This window comes from Lacerta agilis, chromosome 2 (genome assembly GCF_009819535.1).
Source record: "Lacerta agilis isolate rLacAgi1 chromosome 2, rLacAgi1.pri, whole genome shotgun sequence".
NCBI classification, from domain to species: domain Eukaryota; kingdom Metazoa; phylum Chordata; class Lepidosauria; order Squamata; family Lacertidae; genus Lacerta; species Lacerta agilis.
Genome location: NC_046313.1, coordinates 120310990 through 120337202, shown reverse-complemented (window position 1 = coordinate 120337202; position 26213 = coordinate 120310990). Strand labels below are relative to the sequence as shown.

The 26213-nt window shown below is 44.2% G+C and overlaps 1 long non-coding RNA gene across 1 annotated transcript; it reads right to left on the bottom strand.

Moving 5' to 3' along the window:
* Positions 1-1470: 1470 nt before the first annotated feature.
* On the bottom strand, positions 1471-7758 carry LOC117042283. Its single transcript, XR_004426068.1, has 2 exons — positions 7720-7758; positions 1471-1707 (listed from the first exon to the last, which is right to left on the bottom strand). It is a non-coding gene; the product is annotated as an uncharacterized LOC117042283 (long non-coding RNA).
* Positions 7759-26213: the final 18455 nt, after the last annotated feature.

The following is a 26213-nucleotide window of genomic DNA, read 5'->3' as shown; positions in this document are numbered from 1 at the left end:
GTTGAATTGGCAAATTTAACTATAAAAAAACAATCAAGAATAGGCAGATATTAAGGAGTGGGAACATTTTGTTGCATATTTAAATAATTATTGTAAACATGTACAAACGCAGGTAGTATCTGAATGAAGAAGAGCAGTTGAATATAAAGTAATTGAAACACTTCCCGCACTCCTTCAATTCAAACCATTTATGCTTTTTCACTTTGTTGGTAGATTGTTGAGTTTCAACTCTTAAAGCTTCAGCTCCTTGTGAGTCCATTGATGTTTTGTAAGAACATCAGGAATCAAACTGTACGTACACCCCATATAAGTAACTGGTTTTCCCTTCCACATGCCATACATTTATCTACTGGTACCTGAGTGAGTCTTTTGATGTCTTCTAAGATTTCCAAACTCAATGAAGCTCTTTCCGCACTCTATGCATTTAAATGGTTTCTCCCCTGTGTGAGTTTGATGATGTCTTCTTAGTGATGCATTGTAAGTGAAGCTCTTCCACACTCCTTACATTGAAATGGTTTTCCCCCGGTGTGAATTTGATGATGGATACTAAGTGCTGAACCTTCAATGAAGCTCTTTCCACATTCCATGCATTTAAATGGTTTCTCCCCTGTGTGAGGTCCATTGATGTTTTTTTAGTGTTCCACTATGACGGAAGCTCTTTCACAATCCATACATTTAAATGGTTCTCAGCTATGTGAGTTGATTATGTGAATTCAGGGATCCACTCCGACTGAAGCTCTTCCCACATTCCATGCATTTAAATGGTTTCTCCCCTGTGTGAGTTTGATGATGGATTCTAAGTGTTCCACTGTCGTTGAATCTCTTTCCACACTCCATGCATTTAATGGTTTCTCCCCCGTGTGAGTCCGTTGGGTGTTGACTTAGTGATCCACTGTAGGTGAAGCTCTTTCCCACATGTCCATACATTCAAAGGTTTTTTCCCTGTGTGAGTCCGATGATGGATTCTAAGTGTTTTACTATCAATAAAGCTCTTCCCACATTCCATGCATTTAAATGGTTTTCTCCCCCAGTTTGAGTCCGTTGGCGTTTTCTCAGTGATCCCTGTAAGTTAAGCTCTTTCCATACTCCAGACATTTAAATGGTTTTTCCCCAGTGTGAGTTTGATGATGGATTCCCAGTGCTCTACCATCAATAAAGCTCTTTCCCACATTCCATGCATTTAAATGGTTTCTCCACCGTGTGAGTCATTGATGTTTTTTTAGTCCTCCACTCTCAGTGAAGCCCTTTCCACACTCCATGCATTTAAATGGTTTTTCCCTGTGTGAGTCCATTGATGAATTCTAAGTTCTCGACTCCGTCTGAAGCTCTTCCCACATTCCATGCATGTAAATGGTTTCTCGCCTGTGTGAATCCATTGATGACTTCTAAGTTTTCCACTCTCTTTGAAGCTCTTTCCACACTCAGTACATTAAATGGTTTTTCCCCTGTGTGAATCCGTTGATGAATTCCTAAGGTGTCCAATCTGACTGCAGCTCTTTCCACACTCCTTACATTTATATGGTTTCTCCCCTGTGTGAGTGAGTTTATGTATACGAAGGTTTGAACTCCAACCAAACCTTTCCCACACTCCATGCATTTAAATGGTTTCTTCCTTATTCCCATTGGACTTGGCCCACGAGAATTCTGACTGCCTTCTCCATTGTCTGCTTTCGACAGGGAGGTGGGAGAGGACATCCTATTTGTTTTCTAGGAAGAGAACAAAGGAATATTACACACATCAATTAGCACCTGCTCTTATTTTAACATCTCGTACATTCTCTCTCTCTCTTTTTAAATATAATTTTATTTTGCTTTTAACATAACATAACATAACATAACAAAACAAAAAACACTTAAAAGATATCCATAACTCAAATATACATACATATAATCCGCCGTGTATTGTGACTTCCCTCCTTTTCCCTCCTGGTTTTATACCTTCTCATCATTCTTCCGCTTTTCTAAATTCATATTTCCTTTTTACAAATTAAAATTACTATCTGTTGTGTATTTCACTGTTACATTGCAAGTGTAATATCCATACCTGTCTGTCTTTTCATATTTGTACAATAATTTTTTTAATACTCAAAAAATTACTCCAATCTGATTGAACTCTTTGAATCGTTTTGGTTCCTTATTCTCCCGGTTAATTTTGCAAATTCTACATATTCTAATAATTTTATTCTCCATTCCTCGATCGTTGGTAAATCTGCTGTTTTCCATTTTTGTGCTAATAAGATTCTGGCTGCAGTGCTTGCATATAAGAATAATCTCTGGTCATTCCTCAGGATTTCCTTTCCCACTAACCCCAACAGGAAAGCTTCTGGTAATTTTGGAAATGTGTATTGTAATATTTTTTTTTAGTTCATTATATATCAACTCCCAAATATCTTGACCTTCTCACATCCCACCGCATATGATAGAAATCTCCATCTTTTATCTTACATTTCCAACATTTCTTATTACCTGTTCTATACATTTTCGCTAGCTTAGGTTGGGGTCATATACCAACGGCATATCATTTTCATATTTTCCCTTTAAAGCTGTACAGGCCGTAAATCTAATAGTTTGGTTTCATAATTTATGCCACATATCAAATTGGATATTATGTCCAGATCCACAGCCCATTTTATCATTACTTCTTTCTCCATCTCATCTTTAGTGTACCATTCTAAACAAATAGTGTACATTTTTGATAAAAGTTTTCCTTTTCCTTCCAATATTTCCACTTGAAATTTTGATTTACAATTTTCAAAACCACAATTTCTTTTATCTTCGTTAAATAGATCGTATCCCTGGTGGTATTGTATCCAACCTGTCAATCTTTTTGCCACTTGTTCATAAGATTTTATCTTCCAGCCTTTCTCCGAATCTACTATTAATTCATCATAAGTAATTCATTATTTTCCATATTTGTTTTTTTCACTCTTAAAATTCTGCTGGGGACAACCACCTTGGAGTCTTTCTTTCTAACAGATTTTTATATCTTTGCCATACTTTATAGATTGGTTTTCTTATTACATGTGTGAGAAAGTCTTTATGAACCTTCACTTTATCCTGCCACAAATAGGAATGCCACCCATATCTATTGTTGAATCCCTTTAAATCCAATATATCCATATATTTTAATACAATCCATTCTTTTATCCATATCAAACAAGATGCCTCATAATAAAAAATTTTAATCCGGCAACCCAAAACCACCTCTCTCCTTCCTATCTACCAGCAGTTTATGTTTTATTCTTGGTGGTTTTCCTTGCCATACAAATTTGGATAGATTTTTTTTGCCAATCCTTAAATTGTGTTGTTCCTTTAATCACTGGCAACATTTTGAAACAGAATAAAATTTTGGGTAAAACATTCATTTTTATGGCTGATATTCGCCCCCATAATGACAACTTCAGTCTCCCCAAATATCTAGATCCCTTTTAATTTCTTTCCACAATAACATATAATTATCATTAAATTAATTTATATTTTTAGATATCAAGTTAATACCCAGGTATTTTATTTGTTTAACCACTGCAATTCCATATCTTTTTTGCAATTCTTCACTTTGATTTTTACTAATATTTTTTATCAACATCTTAGTCATTCCTCTATTTAATTTAAGCCCAGCTAATTTTCCAAATTCCTCCACCTCCTTTAACATTTCTCCTAAAGTTTCTTGTGGATCTTCTAGGGTGACCACCAGGTCATCGGCAAAGGCATTCAATTTAAATTCTTTCTTGCCAATTCTGATACCCTTGATCATAGGTATCGCTCTTAAGTTATTTATTAATATTTCCAAAACCGTTATAAACAAAAGTGGGGAGAGGGGGCACCCTTGTCTTGTGCCCTTTGTTATATTAAATGTTTCAGATAATGTATTATTAATAATTAGTTTCGCAGATTGATCCCCATAAATTGCATTGATTCCTTTCAAAAATTTCTCTCCCACCTCCATTTTCTCCAGGTTTTCTTTCATATATTGCCATGACAAATTGTCGAACGCCTTTTCAGCATCTACAAATATTAATGTTGCCTTTTTATCTATTTTCATCTCCAAATATTCAATTATGTCCACAATAGTTCTTACATTATTCTTCATCTGGCGTCGGGGTAGAAAACCTGTTTGGTCTTTATGGATCAATTTATTTAGGACTATTTTTAACCTATTAGCCATAATTTGAACTGTGGGATTTACTTTTTAAATAAAGAGGTTTCTCACAGGAAAGGGAGCTGCTCTATGTCCATGAACCTGCCCACTATTCATCAGGGTCCTAAATTCACCATGAAGTTCTTCATCCTCTGCACGATAATCCTCCACCCCTTGGGCCCCATTTTGTCCCCTTCCTTTAGATGTTTATTAATCACCTGCACAGTCCCTTTGGCCTCAGGAGGTCCAGACTCACCATTTTTGGAGACCCATATATAAGTCTAGTGACAAGGCTTGGTACTTGTGGTCGGTTGAAAGACTGCTCAGGTAGGAGAATATTTTTTGGGTTGGATCTCCAACTCTCGGCCTTGAATTATTGCAAGGCGAGAGCTGGAGATGCAGAAGGAAAGCAGCTGGAGCGTGACCTTGCACCCGTCTCCTGACATTGGCCTATCTTGGTGGAGATTTCCTGTCCAGGCCTCTCTCACAGTTCTTCCTCATTTGCAGTGGGTGGCCAACGGCTTCTGGATATACTATCTCTGCTCTGAGAATTTATTATTATTATATTTATTATTATTATTAAATTTATTATTTGTACCTGTTACTCTGGGCGGCTTCCAACAAATATTAAAATACATTAAAATGTCACAGATTAAAAACTTCCCTAAACAGGGGTGCCTTCCCTAAAGAGGGCGTTCTATAGGGTGGGCGCCACTACTGAGATTGCCCTCTGCCTGGTTCCCTTTAGCTTTACTTCTTGCAGTGAAGGAACCGCCAGAAGGCCTTCGGCGCTGGACCTCAGTGTCCGGGATGAATGATGGGGGTGGAGATGCTCCTTGGGCTTTCAAGGTCAGCACCAACACTTTGAATTGTGCTCGGAAACGTACTGGGAGCCAATGTAGATCTCTCAGGACCGGTGTTATGTGGTCCCGGCGGCCACTCCCAGTCACCAGTCCAGCTGCCGCATTCTGGATTAATTGCAGTTTCCGGGTCACCTTCAAAGGTAGCCCCACGTAGAGCACATTGCAGTAGTCCAAGTGGGAGATAACCAGAGCATGCACCATTCTGGCGAGATAGTCTGTGGGCAGGTAGGGTCTCATTCTGCATACCAGATAGAGCTGGTAAACAGCCACCCTGGACACAGAATTAACCTGCACCTCCATGGACAGCTGTCAGTCCAAAATGTCTCCCAGGCTGTGCATCTGGTCCTTCAGGGGCACAGTTACCCCATTCAGGACCAGGGAGTCCCCCACACCCACCCACACCCTGTCCTCAGAAAACAGAGATCTGCATTGGCTCCCAGTACGTTTCCGAGCACAATTCAAAGTGTTGGTGCTGACCTTTAAAGCCCTAAACGGCCTCGGTCCTGTATACCTGAAGGAGCGTCTCCACCCCCATCATTCAGCCCGGACACTGAGATCCAGCGCTGAGGGCCTTCTGTCGGTTCCCTCATTGCAAGAAGCAAAGCTACAGGGAACCAGGCAGAGGGCCTTCTCGGTAGTGGCGCCCGCCCTGTGGAACGCCCTCCCGTCACAGGTCAGGGAAATAAACAACTACCTGACATTCAGAAAAAACCTGAAGGCAGCCCTTTTTAGGGAAGTTTTTAATGTTTGATATTGTTGTATTTGATTTCTGTTGGAAGCCGCCCAGAGTGGCTGGGGAAATCCAGCCAGATGGGCGGGGTACAAATAATAAATATTATTATTATTATTACAGTACTTCTGTATAACACTATTAATCTGAAGATCTCAAAAATATGTGCGACACTGAAAAAGTGATTATTAAAGGTGAAGAACACTGATTGTGGAAAGAAAGAAGATGACTGGAGAAAGGAAGTGAAACCAGTGATGTTTCCGCCTGAGTGTAAAGAAGAAACCATTCTTCAAATCAGTTTCATATTCCCTGGCTGTTTTTCTCAGCCACAATTGTGTATTAGAATCTTAGCTACACTTTCTTCTGGAATATCATCAACTGGACCTCTTTGGAATAGGAGCCAGACATCTTTTGGGATTTCACCCAAACACACCTTTTGTGTGGGGAGCAGTGGAGGAAGCTTTCATGTGCATGCATACTTCCTCAGATACCTGAAAGCTCATACCAAGAACAAACTTAGTTGGTCTCTAAGGTGCTACTGGAAGGAATTTTTTTATTTTTGTTTCGACTACGGCAGACCAACACAGGTACCTACCTATAGCAACAACAATTGGTTGTAAGTCACTTTGGGCTACCCTGGGGAAGAGAACTCGACTATTAGATTCAAGAAATAAACAACAATAACAATAACAACAATGCCAGCTGTTGGGGAGAAAAAACCCACCCATTTCAATAGCAATCTTCCCAATCCCTGAGATCCCACAGATTTAAGAGATCTGATATAGTGGGAATAATGGAAACCAGGTTGAATGGAGAGGAGGAGTTGGGCACAGGTATCTCTGGGTAGGAACCCTTTAGATCAGGCATCCCCAAACTTCGGCCCTCCAGATGTTTTGCACTACAATTCCCATCATCTCTGACCACTGGTCCTGTTAGCTAGGGATCATGGGAGTTGTAGACCAAAACATCTGGAGGGACGCAGTTTGGGGATGCCTGCTTGAGATGCTTCTCCACAGAAACACAGGAACGTGGGAGGGACTGTAGTTCCTAATACAAAAAGGGGCGGAAATAATGGAGTGGGCTCCCTCCCTTTCCTCTTTCCCCCAATGGCTGGACACCCCCAGCGCCCCATGCAGCAGCTGAGGTGGGACTTATGGCAGGGCAAGGACTGAGCTTCAAGGGAGGAGAGGGTGGGTGGATCGGGCCTCCTCTTCAGGGATCTCTCACAATCGCGACCACCTCTCCACCCGGAGGGGCCTCGCCAGATGAGCAGGGAGGGGGGAGAGGCGGGAGGGGGGTCCCTATCCAGGCCTCTCTCGCCTCCTTTAACCCTTCCATGGACTCCCTCTCTCCGATTCTCCACACAAAGGCGACCCACCAAGGCACAACGCGGCGCGGAGCCAGGATCGCGGCGCCCCAGGGATCCCTGCCAGGGGGAACCCGGGACTCGCAGCGGGGCGCGGAACTACTTGGGGATGGGGGTCCTTGCTGGGACCTCCTTGGGGGGCCTCCCATTTCCATTCCCGCAAAGACGCGTGGGGGGGGCAGGGCAGCTGAGCATCTCTTGACTCTCAAGCGGATGGGGCGCTGCAAAGGAGATCTCGCAATCCAAACCCTGCGAATGGAGGGTCTCCGGTTTAAAGCTGGATTGCATGGATCGGGCCCAGGAAGTGAATTGTTGTTGGGGGTGGTTGTGCCCCCTTTCTCTCCCTTTCCTGCAATGCAAAGGGCTGGGGGCTCTCCAAGGAGGCGCCCCCTCTGAGGGAGGGGCTCCTTTATCCCAGCAGAGCCTGAATCAGCCCCTCCCCCCTCGACTGATCCACAGAAAGAAGGGGGAGGGGGAAGCACTCCGCTACTTTCCTTACTCCCCCCCCCCCACTCAAATTATGCCCTGTCTTCCCAGCTGCCCTGTTTGCAGATTCAGGGTGAAGCGCATCCTGCTCCCCCTCCCCACACCCCAAATCTCCCCCCATAAAAAAAAATTGCACCTCTTTTTCCTCCTCCTCTACAGACCTGCTCCTTTTCTGGGAATGTGGATGGAAGCCCCTCCCCCCTCCAACTTTGGCTCCCCCCTCCAAACCATCCTGCCTCTCTAGGAAGCGGAGCTCACTGACCAAGGGGGAGGAATGAGTGACGCCCCCCCCCCTGAGAACACACGAATTCTCCTCCTTCCAAACCAGCTCCGTTATACCTGTTTCTTTCCTGAGGTCCCAGGTTCGATCCCCGGAGACAGCAGGGAAAAAGACTCTCTCCCCCCATCTCCGAAAAAGTCATTCGGGCCACGAAGGTTACATCACCCCTTCATCTCTTTTAATCCATTGCCGGGGGGAGGATGGGGATCCGGTCCTTTTTACACCCATTTCCCAACGTGGGGGAGGCAGGGCCGTGGCGGAGGGTGTCCCCAGTTACAATAGCCAGGGGTGGCCAACTCCCAAGAGACTGCGATCTACTCACAGTGTTAAAAACTGGCAGTGATCTACCTGTTTTTTTTGGGGGGGGGGGTTCAGCTTTTTTTAGGAAGGAGGAAGCCCCATTTTGTGGTGGTTCGGGTCAAAGTTGTTGAGTTTTTTCAGGGGGGAGGTAAAAAAACCCTGTTTTTGTTTGTTGTTGAGACATTTAGTCGTGTCCGACTCTTCGTGACCCCATGGACCAGAGGACGCCAGGCACTCCTGTCTTCCACTGCCTCCTGCAGTTTGGTCAGACTCATCTTGGTAGCTTCGAGAACACTGTCCAGCCATCTCGTCAGTCCCCTTCTCCTTGTGCTCTCCATCTTTCCCGACATCAGGGTCTTTTCCAGGGAGTCTTCTCTTCTCAGGAGGTGGCCAAAGTCTTGGATCTTCCAGTGACAAACCTTAATTGACGGTTAAAAGCAGGAGCACACACACACCACTTTCTTAACATTTCCACCACCAAGCAACATATACTGGGCTCCCAGAGCCATAATAAGGGAGGGGGACTCCTTTTCCCAGTTTGGAGCAATGCCAGGTCAGTCCAAAGTCACTCCGTTTAACAGCTAGCCAATCACTGTGCTACAGTTAGAACTGGATATGGAATAACTGATTGGTTCAAAATTGGGAAAGGAGTACGACAAGGCTGTATATTGTCTCCCTGCTTATTTAACTTATATGCAGAATTCATCATGCGAAAGGCTGGGCTGGATGAATCCCAAACCGGAATTAAGATTGCCGGAAAAAATATCAACAACCTCAGATATGCTGATGATACAACCTTGATGGCAGAAAGTGAGGAGGAATTGAAGAACCTTTTAATGAGGGTGAAAGAGGAAAGCGCAAAATATGGTCTGAAGCTCAACATCAAAAAAACTAAGATCATGGCCACTGGTCCCATCACCTCCTGGCAAATAGAAGGGGAAGAAATGGAGGCAGTGAGAGAGAGATTTCACTTTCTTGGGTTCCATGATCACTGCAGATGGTGACAGCAGTCACGAAATTAGAAGACGCCTGCTTCTTGGGAGAAAAGCAATGACAAACCTAGACAGCATCTTAAAAAGCAAAGACATCACCTTGCCAACAAAGGTCCGTATAGTTAAAGCTATGGTTTTCCCAGTAGTAATGTACGGAAGTGAGAGCTGGACCATAAAGAAGGCTGATCACTTTTGAATTATGGTGCTGGAGGAGACTCTTGAGAGTCCCATGGACTGCAAGAAGATCAAACCTATCCATTCTCAAGGAAATCGGCCCTGAGTGCTCACTAGAAGGACAGATCCTGAAGTTGAGGCTCCAGTACTCATGGCCACCTCATGAGAAGAGAAGACTCCCTGGAAAAGACCCTGATGTTGGGAAAGATGGAGGGCACAAGGAGAAGGGGACGACAGAGGATGAGATGGTTGGACAGTATTCTCGAAGCTACTAACATGAGTTTGGCCAAACTGCGAGAGGCAGTGAAGGATAGGCGTGCCTGGCGTGCTCTGGTCCATGGGCTCACGAAGAGTCGGACACGACTGAACAACAACAACAAATCACTGTGCAGGATCCCCCTTAAGAAGCAGCACTGTCCCCGCCCCCCCGCCGTTGGGATGGGAAGAGGATGGGACGGCGCTGCCTTGGGGGCTCCAGGGGGACATGGCCCCCTCCTTCCTCCTCCCCCAGCATGGGGTCTAGATGGCTGCGGGAGGTACAAGGAAGCCCCCCCCCCATTGTCTGCCTTGCACGGTCCTCCGGTCCTCCGTGAAGCCCAGAGATTGAGCCAGCCCCTGGGGGTGGGAAGAGACACGTGGCTGCCTGAGACAGAAGGGGCTCCCCCCACCCCCTTCTCTGGGGGGGTCTCTATCCACGTCCCTCTCACGTGGGGGGGAGTATAAAAAGAGGGGAGGGGGCGAGGCTGTGCTATCAGGGAAGGGTCTCCTTCTCCCTGCCAAGCTCTGAATGTGAGACCCCTCCGCTGCGCCCCCCTAACGAACCCTCCCCCAGAGCCTACCTCGCAGGGGTGTTGCAATGGGGGTGGAAGAATGGGGCTGGTCATAGGAGCCAAATCCTAGGGGCCAGGGATCTTTGGCACCCCCCCATAAAATATTAGAGGGGCTCTCCCCCAAAGTTAAAGGGGATTTCTGGAAGCGCTTGTGGTGTCATGTGATATTCAAGTCGCCCCCCCCCAGCTTTAGGAAGTTCATGTGGTACCAGATTTATTTATTATTATTTTTTACAGAGGGTACCCCAAAATTGTTGAGAAAGTTGCACAGTTTTTTGAGCTTTGGGGGGCACTGATTCCCTTTCTCTGGCAGATCAGCCTGTTCAATGCTGCAACTGAGCCCTGGAACAATGCTAGCCTTGCTCACTTGCAGGTGCTTCGCCATTTGCTTTGCAAGAAGGAGAGAGCCCAGCTTCTTCAAACAGCCAGGTCTACAGAGCGGTCAGTGCAGGATTAATGCTGAAACACAAAACCCACAGCAGCAATCACTGGGGGGAATGTTCTAAAATTAAGGGGAAAAACCCTATGCATTCTAATATTTGGAAGGAAACTGGAGGGAGGGAATCTTCCAGACCCCCCTCCCCAATAAAGTGGAGTCTAGGCTTAGGCTGAGTGCACCCCATACATTTAAAGCACCTAGAAAGAGCAGCCTTAGATAGCTTTAATAGGGAATATAACAGTTTTCTAGAGGACAGAGATCTACTTTGGGACCTGCCAAAAACAGAATTCCATTAGTAGAGATTTCCATTAGGACCCCCTTGGTGGGCTTTCCCTTCCCGCCAAGGCGCCCAAGGGGGTCCAGGGCAGCTGAGCATCACTCGGCCCCCAGGAAAGAGGAAGGGGAGTTTGGTGATGGTGCAGTGCAGACCCTGCAGGTGTCTTGCATGAATGTGGGGCCTTGTCGGATGGGTCCCAGGAAAGGAGTCGCTGCCCCTTGCTGTGTCCTCTCTTGGCCTCTGCCTCCCTTGCTGATATCACTCCGGTTTCCTTTTTTGCAATATAAAGGGAGGGCGTTGTCCACTGTCGCCCCTCCCCCCTTGTCCCTCCGACCTGCAAACATTACGTGTGCCCATAGAGCTACGGCCTTAGAGCAGCACCCCCCCCCCCCGCCTGTGTGAAGCGGACGTGAGGGAGCTGCCTTTCGCCTCTTGCTCCTTGGGGATCCGTCGGGGACACCCCCCAACTATTTACTGGGGGAGTCGCTGGAGATTTGCGCATGACTTGCATTGCGGGGGTCCTGGTACGAGTTCTGCGGGGGTCTGCACCCCATAGTGGAGAGTTGAAATAGGGGCAGTAAGTGGGTTACTCCAGAGGCGCGGGGGTGTCAAGTTGTGAGGAGTCTTTTCAAAGATGGGGGGTCTTTTCCGTGCCGCTGCCGGGGATGGAACCTGAGACCTTTTCAGGAAAGAAATGGAATTATAGAGCTAGTTTGGAGGGAAGGGAAATTACGTTTTCTGGGAGGGGGGGTACAGGAAGAATCCCATTCATTCCTCCCCCTGGGTCAGTGAGCTCCGCTTTTTTTAAAAGCAGGGGTCTCCAAACTTACCTAGCCTTGGGCCGGTGCGTCCAGTGCCAATTGCGCAGCAGGCTGGAGGGTGTGGGAACGTGTGCCCATACGCGTGCGCACATGCGATTTCTGCCGGACTTCCATGTCATCGTGTTCTGCCACAGCCGGAACGTCGTAAATTGTTTGTGCGCTTGCGCCAGCGTAGTTTCCGCCCACTTCCCGATCACCGGGACTAGCTTGTGCACAAGCGCAAGGCCTCCTCCGACCTGGACATGCGCCGGAATGTTATGAAAACTTCCCGCGGGGGCAAGTTGAGAGACTGACCCCCAAGACGGACGAAGCTTCCGTGCCCTCTGGCTCCTAGAGTCCAGGGGCACAATGTAATATGCAGTTGTTCCCAGCTTGAAAACAACATACACAAGCCATTTGGCTAAGATCTACTTTATTGTAGAATTAGAGCAGAATGTCTCTGCGTAGCAGCTCATAATTCAGAGCTGTGTCTTAATGCGTCTTGCATCTCCTGATGCAAAACAGAAAAGAGAGAAATACAACAGTAATTACAATGACATCACATGTGTGGGAGCTGGTATGCCCAGTGTAATTCCCACAGAGAGGAAACATGACTCTTGAGTCTTGTGACCTTGCTGCAGCGTTCGCAGCTCGTCATGTCATAATATCACAACATCCTCCCCCGATATTAGACAATGTGAGAGCGGCGAAAAGTAAGGCATCATTAAGAGAAGTAAACAAACAGTTATCATATACACAGTATGAATCTGATGTCTTTGTTCCATCCTTGGAACTCTCTGAGACTGGTTCTACCAGTTTGAGCCTTTGATAACCAACTCTCCAGGGGACCAGAGCACTTGCTCTGTGTGTGTTGGCAGAAACAGTGTTGAACTTTGCAACCTGTTGCTGTGGCTTTCTCACATCTGTGAGGTGAGCCTGAGTGTCTCTGTTTTGAGCGCAAACTACAGCTACATTTGCAACAGCTGAGATTGCAAACTCTTTGGAGTAGCGTTTGGGCGCCTGACCCTTTGTTACTCTCTCAGATCTACGCACAAGATGTAGATCTTCTTTGCTGAGTTTCTCCTGAACAGGACTTTTTGGAGAAACTTTACCAATTGTAAACAGTGGCTCTAAAGATTCTAGCACATCATCATCTGTAGATGGCCTGGTCATAGCATGAGTTCTCTCAATGACAGTTTCACCTGTGTCGGAACTAGCCGTGGTTGAGCTTGCACTGCTACTGCTGGTGTCAGAATCCTCATATGTATTGACATCAATGGGAAAGCTTTGGAGAATCTGTGTCTCCGGCTTTACAGTAGGTTCTACCTCCTGAGTAAGAATTACTGTGTTTGAGGAAGGCAATAGAATTCTGTATTGACCTTTCTCATAGCCCATAAAAATGCCTTGGATGGTTGCACCTTCAAGTGATTCCACCCACATCTGAGAACCAAAAACCTTAAGATGCTTAACAGAAGGCTTTCTGTTAAACAGTATCTCATAAGGTGAGCATTCCATTCCTTTTGGAACACTCCTGACCCAAGCATATGTGAAGGCAGATAGGCTTTCAGCCCAATTCTGGTCAGACAGCTTTGCACTTAGCAATTGCGCCTGCATACCCTCACGTAGTATTGTGTTAATTTTAACACACAAATCATTGTTCCATGATGATTGGCTGACAGCAACTTTGTGCCGAATGCAATGTTGACTTAGAAAGTCCTTGAACTCCTGTGAATCAAACACTGGTAATTGATTAGTATACAAACATTCAATTTTTCCATCATGCATGAAATCTATCTTAGCACAAAATTCAGTGAACTTGGCCAAGACTTGCTGCGGACTTTTCATAGTGTAAATCCATGAGAATTTAGAGAATTGATCACACAGCAATAAATAACAGGTAGCTCCGCCTCTAGATTTTGGCAGAAGTCCTATTACATCAGCAGAAACCTGCTGGAAACATCTTGTGACCTTTTCTCTGCGTGGCTGTTTGGTAGTCTCCTTGGACTTAGCAGCACCTGCAAAATAAGAGTCAACAACATCATAACAACAGTCAGTAGAATCAAACGACAGTAAAAACAGTCCATCTTTGTTCTTCTGAGCTGTAAGGATAACTTCTTCATCCTTATAAATTTTGCACAGTCCTTTGCGCAGCCTGAGCTCGCAGTCCTTCTCGGTAAGCTGCGATGCACTTAGCAGATTGTAGGCAATTTCTGGGACGTATAGCACGTTGCTGATAGACAGCTGGAGACTCTGAAGATAAACAGTTCCAACTCCAGTCGATTTCAGGTGTGTTCCACTCACCTGCGACACGGTGGATTCTTGCTTCTCAAAAGTCTTAAACAAACGTTTGTTTGCGGTCATGTGGTGCGAACAAGCTGAGTCTATAACCCACGCTAGGTCAATGTCAATGTCATCCTGCTCCTGCACGCCTTGTGTAAGCAATGCAACTGTGCGCCCTTTGGAGACTTTGGCTTGCGCCTTGCCTGTAGATCCACCTGCTTGTTGAGTAGATCCTTTCTTGGGCTTCCTGCAGGTCTGGAAACTGTGTCCTCTCATTCCACAGTTTGTGCAGCGTATGACTTTAAGAGCTTGCACATGCTCAGTTGGACCACTAGGTGGGGTTGAGGACGCTCTTGCTTCACTCCCCCTTCCATTAGCCTCATTTTGAGCAGCACAACGATCTTGCTCATTTAGCAAAGTTGAGAAGACTCTGGCAACGGTTAAGTTTTGAGCATCCTGGGCACCTAGCTGTGATGCAATAGCACTATAACCGGCATGGAGGCTATTCAAAACCATGAAACAAAACACATCTTCGTTCAATTGAACGTTGCGTTGTGCGAGTTCACTTCTTAATTCTTTCATATGGTTAAGATGCGAACGCAAATTGTCTCCCTCCTTTAACCTAAGGTTGGTGAGACGTTGGAAATGCAGCATGGAACTCCCTGCCGCTATCCTCAAATGTTCATTTTGCAAAACAACCCAATAATCATTAGCGTGAAGCAAATCCCTGATGTGTATTAACTGGGATTGGTCAAGATGCAAAACAATGGTCGCCTTCGCCTGATTGTCCCTGTTCAGCCATCGAGGGCCTGGGAAAGGTGGAGGGGCATTAGTGACCACATCAAGCAAATTCTGCCTGGTAAGCACAGCTTCAATTTTAATACGCCATGTCTGATAATTTTCATCAGTGAGAAGTGGACAAAGGGAGCTGCTGCTCTGCTTGCTATCCTTTGCCATTGTGGCGAAAAAGCAGGCTTTTTACTCTGTCTTCAGAAAGCAAATTAAGCAAACAAACCTAGCCTTCTGAGGTTTATTGCCTCGTAAATCAGTCCGGTACTACTCACAGTCAATTAACGCGTCTTCATCTCACAGTGGGAAAACGGCCGTCTTCAGCACGAAAAAACTCCCCCGGAACGAAGCACACAGTTTAAGGCTGCTTTCTTTGCCGGCAGATAAACATCAGGCAGAAGTCAATCAGAGGTCCGATGTTCGGAAACCATCCTCTGCTACCACCAATGTTATGAAAACTTCCCGCGGGGGCAAGTTGAGAGACTGACCCCCAAGACGGACGAAGCTTCCGTGCCCTCTGGCTCCTAGAGTCCAGGGGCACAATGTAATATGCAGTTGTTCCCAGCTTGAAAACAACATACACAAGCCATTTGGCTAAGATCTACTTTATTGTAGAATTAGAGCAGAATGTCTCTGCGTAGCAGCTCATAATTCAGAGCTGTGTCTTAATGCGTCTTGCATCTCCTGATGCAAAACAGAAAAGAGAGAAATACAACAGTAATTACAATGACATCACATGTGTGGGAGCTGGTATGCCCAGTGTAATTCCCACAGAGAGGAAACATGACTCTTGAGTCTTGTGACCTTGCTGCAGCGTTCGCAGCTCGTCATGTCATAATATCACAACACGGAAATCACGCTTGTGCATTCACACAAGCAATTTCCGATGCTCCGTTGCAGGTTAGCGGACTCTGTAAATACAAGAAAGTTAGTGGACTCTGTAAATACAAGGAAGAAGATTCCACCTAAACATTAGGAAGAACTTCCTGACAGTGAGAGCTGTTCGACAGTGGAATTTGCTGCCAAGGAGTGTGGTGGAGTCTCCTTCTTTGGAGGTCTTGAAGCGGAGGCTTGACAGCCATCTGTCAGGAATGCTTTGATGGTGTTTCCTGCTTGGCAGGGGGTTGGACTGGATGGCCCTTGGGGTCTCTTCCAACTCTATGATTCTATGAACCCGAAGTGTTTGTAACCCGAGGTGTTTATAATCCAAGGTACCATTTTACATGACTTTTGGAAGACTTCTGAAGGCAGCCCTTTTCAGGATTTTTTTGTGTCTGACATTTTCTTATCTTTTGTATCTTTTATATTATGCAGGAAGTAAAATATGGGTGTAATATAATTTCTCATTAAAGCAAACTTGGCAACATCCATTCGTTCTGGCAGGGTTCCAGTTCATTGTCAACGAGATTAAACAAGTGCATGTTGGGCCAAAAAAATATTAATTTCACATAGAGGCTGATGGGGAGGGACCAGGAGCGAGACCTTGGGGTCATGTTACGTAACTCAGGGAAGATGTTGACCCCGTGTGCAGTGGCTTGAAAAACTGCAAATCCCACACTGGGGATGTTTAGGGAAGGGATTGAAAATACATTGCATGAATGAATTACAGTGGTGCCCCGCTAGACGAATGCCTCGCTAGACGAAAAACTCGCTAGACGAAGGCATTTGTCTAGCGGAAGGCTGCCCCACAAGATGAAAATGTCCATGGGGCTGCCTCGCAAGACGAATTTTTTTTCCGTCTAACGAAAACCGCGATTTGCATTGGTGCTTCGCTAGACGAAAATATCGCTGGACGGAAATACTCGCAGAACGAATTATTTTCGTCTAGCGAGGCACCACTGTAATTAATTGCAGAAGATTATTGTATTCCGAGGAGACAGTGATCTGATAGGGAGTTCTTGGCTCTGCATTCCCATGTTTTGTTACTCTATCTCTATCCCTTGTAAACAGTCTTTGAAGTGTTATCTATTGACAAATGCACCGCTCAGTAAAAGCCTCAGATGAAGAGTGACCTAGCTAAGCCTGTCTGGCCATAAAACATGAGCACAGCCTGTATATAATATCTAGATTTTTAGCATAGCAGTTAGCAGTTTGCATCTCAAGCTACCTGGGGGTAGAAAGTTCCACCTCGGGAGCCTTGAAGTAGCTTGAGATGGTAACGTATATTTTTCTTGCTGTTCAGAAAAAAAATCTGTAAAACTTCTCACTCACTTGCGCTTGTATTGCTTCTGAATCTAATAAAAGAACCATTCTGCATTTAGCAAAACATACACTTGCCACTATACTAATGGAATCGTGGAGATCTATGGTGTGAGCACATTTGGAGTACTGTGCACAGTTCAATATTTGGGACCTTGGAGAGAAGACGAGGAAGGAGGGACATGTCGGATAGCAAGGAGAAAGAGGAGAGAGAAAAGCCCCACCCCCCTCATAAAACCAGAACTCATGCAATTCAATGAAGCAGGAATGGTGGAAGATTTAAGAGAGCGTCCAGCCAGTCCATGATGGCAACAGCAACAATAAGATAAATACATCAATAACACACATTCTGCTCTGCTGGCAAGAGGACTTCCTAGGAGCATGTCCACTTGCAAAGGTGGAGGGAGGCTTTCCACCCTCAGGGCCCAGAGTGGCTCCTGCCTTGGGGCAGCTGGTGGATTTGGAGGAAGTTGACCCTTAGCACTCTCGGTTGGGGACCTGCCTTGACCTCCTTCCTCATTACACTCATTCATATTGTTTCCCCCCTGTGTCATTTTGGGGATAGCATTCTACACACACTTGTGTCACCGTCCCTTCCCCCAGCACATTGCTTTGAGATGCTCTGGAACGGCCCCTTCTTCCCCGTGCCCCCTTCCCTCCCTGACGTACAGCTGGGAACAGAGCTTTTCCTTGTTATGCCACTAAATACTCCTTTTATTTCTCCTGTAACCAAATATATCTACACACAATATGTCTACAAATCTAAAGAATAGATGAGGGTTTCAAGATTACCTTGGGCATATAAGTAGGTGCTTTCAGTCTTTCTGTGTCCTCATGGTTCCAATTATTGCAAGTATAAAAGTGGGAGTTATGCTGCTGTTCCTACAATATTAATCTAACTCTGCTTCCAAAGCAACACCCCCAGTCTCATCTCCACTTTGTGCAACTCTCTATTCCTAGATACAAACATTTCCAACTCCCTCCACCAACACCAAAACCAGCTCACTCTGAGTCCATCCTCATTCAGAAGCAACACTCCAGATTCACACACTCCCCCTCCTTATCTAATGGTACATTAAATATTATATTATGCTTAAATGGTTTCTCCCCCGTGTGAGTCCGTTGATGAATTGTTAGTGTAGAAGGACAGATCCTGAAGTTGAGGCTCCAGTACTTTGGCCACCTCATGAGAAGAGAAGACTCCCTAGAAAAGACCCTGATGTTGGGAAAGATGGAGGGCACAAGGAGAAGGGGACGACAGAGGATGAGATGGTTGGACAGTGTTCTCGAAGCGACTGGCATGAGTTTGGCCAAACTGCGGGAGGCAGTGAAGGATAGGCGTGCCTGGCGTGCTCTGGTTCATGGGGTCATGAAGAGTCGGACACGACTGAACGACTGAACAACAACAAAATAAGTGAAGCTCTTTCCACATTCCATGCCTTTAAATGGTTTCTCCCCCGTGTGAGTCCGTTGATGAATTCTTCGTGTTCGACTCTCATTGAAGCTCTTTCCACACTCCATGCATTTAAATGGTTTCTCTTCTGTATGACTCCGTTGATGAATTCTCATGTTTCTACTAGCAGTGAAGCTCTTTCCACACTCCATGCATTTAAATGGTTTCTCCCCCGTGTGAGTCCGTTGATGTCGGCTTAGTGTTCCATTATCTTCCCCCCCTTATATATAAATATTTATTATTATTGTTTTACGTAATATACAGTAATAAACAGTAAGTTACAAATAAAGATAAAGAATTGTCCAACACAACCAGTTACAATTATTGTGTTTCTTAACTTCTAATACACTTTCTTTCTTCTTTTGTTATTACCCCTATCCAGTACCCAATTCCATGCATCTATACAATTCTGAATATTTTATATACTACTGCATTCTACATGATAGCTTATCTTAACTCATAAAAAAATTACAAATGCAAACTACATGATAAAACAAAAAAGAAAAGACAAAAATAAAGAAAAACAAAAACCCAACCTCTCCCCACCCACCCCTGATGTTGAAATACCAATAATAAACAGTCCCAACACTATCAACAAATTTCCAATCCCTTCCGACTCCCTGTCATACCCAACTGTATAGTTCACTCTTATTTATGAGTGTAAATCATCCTGTCCACATATCTTCAGTTAAATCTTTATAACACTACAGCTTCTACCCATACCCTGCTTTCCCCTCGTATCCTTCCTTTTACATCTACTTTCTGAGCTATTGAAAAGCTGGCATGACTATCCAACCTCTACTATATTTCTGAACATATGTTGTATATTTAAACCACTTTTCCTGAAACTTTTGCTTTGATCCCCCCCTTAAATTATTGGTTAGCTGGGCCATTTCTGCAAACTCCTGTAACTTGTTTTGCCATTCCATTATTGATGGTGGATCTGGTTCTTTCCACCTCATCGCTATTAAAATTCGGGCCGCTGCCGTAGCATACAAAAAAACCTCTCTTAGTTTAGTTGGGATTTCTTTATCTACAATACTTAATAAAAGGGATTCTGGCTTCTTGTGGAATGTAATTCCTAACAGTTTTTTAAGTTCATCGTAAACCGAACCCCAAAATATCTTTATTTTTGGACACTTCCACCACATGTGTAGTAGATTCCTGTTATTCTCCCCACATTTCCAACACGCACTTGTAGAACCTTTATAGATTTTGGATAGTCTTGTGGGCGTCATGTACCATCTATTTTGGACTTTCATCATGTTTTCTTTTATATTAACGGAAGCTGTTAACTTCATAGTAACCTTCCACAAGTATTCCCATTCATTCATCATTATTGGGTGTCTTAAATCCTGTGCCCACCTCACCATAGATGATTTGACCATTTCTTCCTTGACATCCCATTCTAGTAAAAGCTGATAGGTTTTCGAGATTATCTTATACTTATTATTTTTCAGGTCCTTTTCAAGTCTCGTTAATTCTTTAGGGAGCCCTTTCTTTTTATCCTGCTGAAACATTCCATGCAACTGATGGTAGTCCAGCCATCCTCCCAATTGATCTTTTATCTCCTCATATTTTCTTAATTTGACCTCCCCTCCATCTTCTATAATTAAGGCGTTGTATGTAAGCCAATTGGTTTTCATGTTTCTTCTTTTAATTGCTTTTGCCTCCAAAGGAGATATCCACTTTGGGTTTTTTGGCTCCAAAAGCCTTTTATATTTTTCCCAAATCCTAAATAATGCATTTCTAACTATATGGCTTGTAAAGTTCTTGTGCACTGCATACTTTCCATACTGTAGGTATGCATGCCCTCCATATAGAAGATCGAACCCTTCTAAGTCTAACAGTTCATTATCGTTCAGTAAGAACCAATCTTTCAGCCATGCAAAACACACGGCCTCGTAATACAGTCTAAGATCAGGGAGACCAAATCCACCCCGATCTATCTATAAGGACCTTATGCTTGATTCTTGGTCTCTTACCCGCCCATATAAACTTCGATATCTCCTTTTGCCACTCCTCTATACACGTTGTTTTCCCTATTATTGGAATGGCCTGATACAAAAACATTAATTTAGGCAAAACATTTAATTTAATTGTTGATATCCGCCCCAAGAAGGAAAGCTTTAATTTATTCCAAATAAAAGATCTTTCTTAATTCCTTCCCAACAGCTCTTGTAGTTGTCTTCAAAGAGGGCCAAAGCAAACAAGATGAATTTTAACAAGGATAAATGTAAAGTACTACACTTGGGCAAAAAAAATGAAATAGTCATTATTTAGGAGTGAAATCGGTCTATAATTTGCTACAATTTGATGGTCAGTTCCTTGCTTAGGGATTAAAGTTATATAACTCTCCCTCCATGTGTCGGGGATATTCCCTCCATCGAAGATGTTACTCGTAATATTTTTAAGGGGTGTCACCACAAATTCTCAAATTCTAGACTTTAAGAAAGCCGACTTCAGAAAATTTAGGGAATGCTGGGTGTGATCCCATGGTCAGTAATACTAATACTAAAAGGGAAGGGAGTTCATGATGGTTGGGAGTTTGTTAAAAGGGAGATATTAAAAGCACAACTTCAAGCAGTACCAATGAGACGAAAACATGGAAGGTGCCTAAAGAAGCCAGGGTGGCTATCTAAAGAACTTTTAACTGATTTAAGATTTAAAAGGGATAAGTACAAAAAATGGAAAAAGGGGGAAATCACCAGAGAGGAATTCAAACAAATAGCCAGCACGTGTAGAGACAAAGTCAGAAAAGCTAAAGCACAGAATGAACTCAGGCTTGCTAGAGAGGTTAAAAGCAACAAAAAGGGCTTTTATGGGTATGTCCGTAGCAAAAGGAAGAACAATGAAACAGTGGCGTCACTTAGAGGAGAAGATGGTGAAATGCGAACAGGAGATAGAGAAAGGGCAGAACTCCTCAATGCCTTCTTTGCCTCGGTCTTCTCCAAAAAAGAAAACAATGCCCAACCTGAAGAATATGGAACAGATGATTCAGCAGGGGAAACACAGCCCAGAATAAGTAAGGAGGCAATACAAGAATACTTGGCTAGTTTAGATGTATTCAAGTCTCCAGGGCCAGATGAACTACATCCAAGAGTATTAAAAGAACTGGCAGAGGTGATTCCAGAACCACTGGCAGTAATCTTTGAGAATTCCTGGAGAACAGGCGAAGTGCCTGCAGACTGGAGGAGGGCAAATGTTGTCCCTATTTTCAAAAAGGGGATAAGAGAAGACCCAAACAATTACCGCCCAGTCAGCCTGACATCAATACCAAGAAAGATTCTAGAGCAGATAATTAAGCAAACAGTCTGTGAGCACCTAAAAAGGAACGCTGTGATCACTAAAAGTCAGCATGGTTTTCTGAAAAATAAGTCATGTCAGACCAATTTGATCTCATTTTTTGACAGAATTACAAGCCTGGTAGATGAAGGGAACGCTGTGGATGTAGCCTATCTTGATTTCAGCAAGGCCTTTGACAAGGTGCAACATGATGTTATTGTGAAGAAGCTGGTAAAATGTGGGCTGGACAATGCTACCATTCAGTGTATTTGTAACTGGCTGACTGACTGAACCCAAAGGGTACTCATTAACGGCTCCTCTTCATCCTGGAGAGAAGTGACTAGTGGGGTGCCACAGGGTTCTGTCTTGGGCCCAGTCTTATTCAACATCTTTATCAATGACTTGGATGATGGGCTTGAGAGCATCCTGATCAAGTTTGCAGATGACACCAAATTGGGAGGGGTGGCTAATACCCCAGAGGACAGGATCATACTTCAAAATGACCTTAACAGATTACAGAACTGGGCCAAAGCAAACAAGATGAATTTTAACAGGGAGAAATGTAAAGTACTACACTTAGGCAAAAAAAATGAAAGGCACAAATACAGGATGGGTGACACCTGGCTTGAGAGCAGTACGTGTGAAAAGGATCTAGGAGTCTTGGTAGACCATAAACTTGACATGAGTCAACAGTGTGATGCAGCAGCTCAAAAAGCCAATGCAATTCTGGGCTGCATCAATAGGAGTATAACATCTAGATCAAGGGAAGTAATAGTACCACTGTATTCCGCTCTGGTCAGACCTCACCTGGAATATTGTGTCCAGTTCTGGGCACCACAGTTCAAGAAGGATACTGACAAGCTGGAACATGTCCAGAGGAGGGCAACCAAAATGTCAAAGGCCTGGAAACGATGCCTTATGAGGAACGGCTTAGGGAGCTAGGTATGTTTAGCCTGGAGAAGAGAAGGTCAAGGGGTGATATGATAGCCATGTTCAAATATTTCAAAGGATGTCATATAGAGGAGGGTGAAAGGTTGTTTTCTGCTGGTCCAGAGAAGCGGACACGGGGCAATAAATTCAAACTACAAGAAAGAAGATTCCACCTAAACATTAGGAAGAACTTCCTGACAGTAAGAGCTGTTTGACAGTGGAATTTGCTGCTGTCTTTTAACAGATTTTCTTGGAGCCTCCATCTGGTTATTTTTTTCTCTCCCCTTTCAACCATACCATGACCGCACCATGATCAGATATTGTTTTAGGCTGTATTTCTGTTTTATATAGTGTTCCATTATCAGTGAAGCTCTTTCCACTCTCCATGCATTTAAATGGTATCTGCCCCGTGTGAGTCCGCTGATGAATTCTAAGTTTTTCATTCTGACTGAAGCTCTTTCCACACTCCATGCATTTAAATGGTTTCTCTCCTGTGTGAGTTCGTTGATGTGTTCTAAGGTTTTCACTCTGACTGAAGCTCTTTCCACACTACATACATTTAAATGTTAGAGATTTCAAAGAGCCTACATGCAGAAAGTCAGCTTATCACCTTCTGTAGCAATTACCAGTTGGCAGAAAGCCAAGATCTGCTCTCTCTCCAGACCCTTAGCAACGGCCTGTGATTGCTCAATGAGTTCCTAAAGAATGAGCTCTGTGTGAGAGCTGGTGTGTGGTGTAGTTGTTGGTTGTTAGTGGTGTACTGAAGATAGAGAGAGAGAGACAGAGAGGAGAGATTTTATGTTTTGTTTCTTTTATTTGTAAAGTCTGTACATAGTAACTTATGGATACTAGTTGCTTCAATAAATACTGTATATAGTTATCCAAGTGAGTTGCTGAGTTCCTGCGTTGTGCTGTCCAGTTAATGCTCTACAGCCAGAAGCTTCAAGAAAACCTGCGGTTAACTCTGCTGTGTCCAGGACTACGTTATTTCCTGACACTAAATCTTAAGAGGTTATGGTTTCAGTTTGTGGCTGGAGCGTTGGCATCAGTGAGCTGGTGAAGTTGTGGACGCGTGGAACTGCACAAGACAGACAACAGCTGCAGCGTGTCAGTGCTGGATGCTGTGGATTCCTGTTTTCTCTCTCGGAAGCTGTGAGTAGCTGGTTCCTGGGTTGTTAGGGAACATTGCTCTCAGATGGCTTCTCAACCGTTTCAGATAATAATAATAATAATAATAATAATAATAATAATAATAATAATAATTTTATTTATACCCCGCCCTTCCCAGCCAGAGAACCGGGCTCAGGGCAGCTAACATCAATTAAAATCACAACAAAAAACATAAAAACGATCAATTTAAAATAACAGATTAAAATACCAATTTAAAATTCAATTAAAACTGCAGGCATTTGAGCATCTGAATGACCACAACTACTTGCTTTGGTCTGAGCGTATGCAGGCTGTACTACAGAGGGAGCATCTCTGGCAGGCAGTAAATAAGCCACCTGCAAAGCCTGATGATGAAGAGCAGGACAGAGACCAAAGAGCAAGGGCCACCATAGTCTTGGGGCTGGAAGACTCTCAGTTACCGCATGTGAGAGGGATTAAGTCGGCAAAAGGCATGTGGAAGGCGTTGAAAGACCTTCATGTGCATGAAACAGCAGGTTCCAAACTGTTTATTCGCAAGGCGTTGTACAAAGCAATGTTGCAGCCTGGAGTTACAATGCAAAATCATTTGCACAGTTTGCAGATGAAGTTTGTGGCTCTTCAAGAAAGAGACTGTGTGTTAGACCAGGAGGAGAAAGTGTCTATAATTTTGAGCTCTCTTCCTGAAAGCTGGGACAATCTTGTCATGACATTTGAAGCAATGAGTGAGGCAGATTTGACAGTTCAATATGTAACTGGGCGTTTGCTGGAAGAATGGCAGAAGCGGGAGGACAGGTCGTTAGCTTCAGAGGCTTCGACAAGCGGTCGGCTTGTAAAGAATGCAAGCAGCGTTCCAGAAGGGAAGCAACAACAACGTCCGTGTCCGGCGTCTGGTGAGGAGTCCGCTTATGCTGTGCATCGATGCTATCGCTGTGGGTCCACAAGGCATCTGAGAAAATGGTGTCCGGAGGCGGCCAAGCAGCAGCGACAAGATCAGCAGCAGCGACAGAAGAAATTATTCAAACGCAAGCAGTCAGCGCAGCTGTGACAGCCGTGGTTAAGTGTGCTGATGAGAAACAGACTGTTTGGGTTATAGATTCAGGAGCTTCTCGACACATAGTAAATTCAGAGGAAGTTTTTGTTTCTAAGGGCCAAACACAAAGCAGTCAGGTAGCTTTAGCTGATGGGAGAACGTCCGAGGTACATTCGGGGGGTTCTGTGTATGTTCCTTGTCTGCGTGAGTACCTGGAGGATGTGCTGTATGTACCATCACTAAGAAGTAATCTAATGTCAGTTGATTGTTTACTAAAGGCTGGGTTTAAGGTTCATTTTGAAAACAACAGCTGTGTTATCAAAAAGAATGGTGAGATTCTTGGCACTGCTAAACCAGAAGATGGTCTGTTCATACTTAAAGCTGGTTCTTCAATTGCAGCAGTGGTCAGTAATTCTCAACCTGTGTTTAGTAACAAAGCTTTGCATAACAACTGTTTACATTTGCTGCATAGGAAACTGGGCCACGCTGGATGGAAAAGTGTTTTAAAAATGCCTGAGTTAGCTGATGGATGCAAGCTAGAGAGTTGTAATAAGTATTTGGACTGCAATGTATGTAAGAAAATAAAAATTTGCAGTGTCATTTCCCAGAAGTGATAGAGTAAGTGACACGCCACTACAGCTTGTTCACATGGATGTAATTGGTCCATTTGCTGTTAGCAGGGGCGGAGCATGTTTTTCTCTAACAATTGTGGATGATGCAACACGTTTTTCTTGGGCCTATCCCATGAAACACAAGGGAGATGTATTTACCAAAGTTAAAAGCTGGATAGCATCAGTGGAGAGGTTTTTTTCTCTCAAGGTGAAAAGAATTCAGAGCGATTGAGGTGGTGAATTCATGTCTAATGCTTTCAGAGATTGGTTGCAGAAATGTGGTATTGGGCATCAGAAAAGTAATGTTTTTAGTCCACAGGAGAATGGGATTGCAGAACGAAAAAATAGATTGTTACAGGACATGATGCATTCAATGTTGGAGGATGCTGGGTTGCCTATGTCTTATTGGGCTGAAAGCATGTTAACTTCGTGTTATCTTCAGAATAGGCTGTTCCATCAGACAATTGGTACTACTCCTTATTTCAAATTGTTTGGAAAGAAACCCAAAATAAATCATTTGCATGTATTTGGTTCAAAAGCGTGGGTACAAATTCCCAAACAGATGAGAAAGAAAGGGGAGCCTAAATCTAAGCAGTTAATTTTTGTAGGCTACCAGGAGTTTGCAAAAGGTTATAGATTTGCTGAAGGAGCAAGTGGAATTGTGATATCCAGAAATGCCACATTTTGTGAACACGTTGGCTGGGAGAAATTGCATGCTAACACAGAAGTCTGGTTAGATTCTTCCCAGAGGCTTGACGACAGTAAAAAAGAGACTCAGAGTTCAGAGTCTGTGGGGGAGAAAAGTCCTGGGT